At 36.4% G+C, this 2,135-nt stretch overlaps 1 long non-coding RNA gene across 1 annotated transcript; it reads right to left on the bottom strand.

The window, feature by feature from the left end:
- Positions 1 to 234, bottom strand: LOC123926117. The gene is made up of 2 exons (XR_006815157.1): positions 111 to 234; positions 1 to 61 (listed from the first exon to the last, which is right to left on the bottom strand). It is a non-coding gene; the product is annotated as an uncharacterized LOC123926117 (long non-coding RNA).
- Positions 235 to 2,135: the final 1,901 nt, after the last annotated feature.

Raw genomic sequence — 2,135 nt, 5'->3', positions numbered from 1 at the left:
AAAGTCAGACCTTTTGAAAAGAATAATTACCTTTTCATTTGACTCTTTTCCTGTTTCTAACCTTAGGTTGCTTAACCATCTGAGCCACCCAGATGCCCCTTGTTTCTAACCTTAGGAAATCCAGAACAGTGCTTGACAAAAACTATTTTTTTAAATTTATCTTTGACATCTGTCCCATTCCATTTTCCTTTGTGACCTCTTCATTTAACAATAAATTATCTTTAAAGAAACAAATATATATATATATGATTATATATATATATATATATATATATATATAAAGGGCAAAGACAGGAAAAATGAAATAAATGCTGGTGCAGAAAAAAGACAACTAGCAGGAGTAATATAGCAATTATTCCTCCACAGCAATTCTGGAATCCTAGGATAAACACAATGTTTCTATAACCAAAATGCTGGAATAAGCATTATGAAAGGCAAGGAAAGTTCTTTGCTTACATCTTAATCTTTCTTCCAAGGAATTTCCTCGTCCGTTGTACTCCATGGCCCCTGACTTTGCTAGTCTATGAGAGCTTGTTGAGAAATATACCTTCCTTATAGCCTGTTCAGCTCACTCCTTACTGATACAAATATGAGATCAAAGGTTATTTCCAACTCAAATAATCAAAGAATTTCTTTGAGAACATGATTCCCTCAAAAACTTGGTAGGTTTCTGATCCATTTGGTTCGAGTCAGCAATATGTGCCAAATAACCACACCCATACTTCTTTCCTACACAGAATTCTTATGCATGATTTTTGTCTTTGCTTTCCTTCTCCATTTCCTCTCTCTCCCTGAATTTAATAGGGGACTAATTCAAGCCATTGGATTTGGATGAGAAGACCACACTCTTAGATCATTGTAGTCTGGATCTAAATGGATCTTCATTACTCAAAGGTATTTAATATTTTTTTCCTATCTAGAAGTAGTCAGCTTTCTAATCTTTTAGCTTCCAAATTTCTAGACTTCTCTAATTCTCTTTTATCTCTATTTCCAAAGCAGTCAATTCTTGCTTGAGTTTTTCTCTTTCCTGCAATGCTTTACTAAGGTTAGCAAATAGTAGCCAACACATATTATTACTCTCTTTTCAAAAACTTCCTCTAGAGTGATGGGCTTACTAGGCACGTAGTGTACTACCTTCCAGGTTGCCTAAGCAACAGTTGTAGCAAATCTTTTGCCATGCCATGGCAAGTCTCTGGAGTAATTCAACCTCCAATACTTGTTTTCACACCATCTCTAACCTACTATGAATTCAAGATTACATGTTTTAGTTCTTTTTTTCCTTAGAGCAGCATTCGACTTAAAGGTTTCTTTTTCAGTGTTAGTCAAGATAAGCTAGACGCTATCACAAACAGTCCCCAAATTTCAATTAGTTTAACATAATAAAATGTTTTCACTTCTATCAGTATCCAGTGCAGATCACCAGGAGACTCTGCTCCATGAAGTCATTCAAGGATCCAAGCTTCTATCTTGAACTCCACTCTTTCCAGCTAGCAAATAGGGGTAGTAATGGGAGAACACAGAGGATCAATTAGGAAGCTGTTACGTTTCAGACATGGAAGTGTACCCATCACTTTCATCCATAATCCATGGGCCACATTTTAGTTACAAGACTGCGCTCAACTGCAGGGGAGGCTAGGAAGTACAGCCAAACTTTGTAACCAGAAGGAAAAGAGAAACATTTCAGTGACAACTAGCCAAATAGTTCCTGCCATACTTCTCTTCATAGCTCTTATCAGAGTTCTAATTTTTTATTTTCTTGAATAATATTCAATAAGTGCCTCGTCCATTGTATTGTATACACAGGGAGATCTTTTAGAATGTGGAAGAGGTAGTACATCCCAGTGGTTAAGACTGCAGGCTCTCAGATCATACAGCTTAGATTCAAATCCCAGTGCTACCACTTAGTGGCTTGTAACACTGTCTCTGTGCCTCAGTTTTTTCCTCTGTAAAATGAAGGTGATACCATTTCTACTTCTGAGAGTTACTCAGAGGATGCAATGAGATAGTAAATGTAAACCCCTTAGAACAGGGCCCATTATGTTCTAAATACTCAGTAAGTATTAGCGGCTGTTATTATTATAAGTGGGCTTATATGGTGCCTGTTTTTGCTTAAACCATTGTATACTCAATGTATA

The sequence above is a fragment of the Meles meles genome, chromosome 15 (assembly GCF_922984935.1).
Source record: "Meles meles chromosome 15, mMelMel3.1 paternal haplotype, whole genome shotgun sequence".
NCBI classification, from domain to species: domain Eukaryota; kingdom Metazoa; phylum Chordata; class Mammalia; order Carnivora; family Mustelidae; genus Meles; species Meles meles.
Note: the sequence above shows the minus strand (reverse complement) of the source record. Positions and strands in the feature narration are given on the sequence as shown.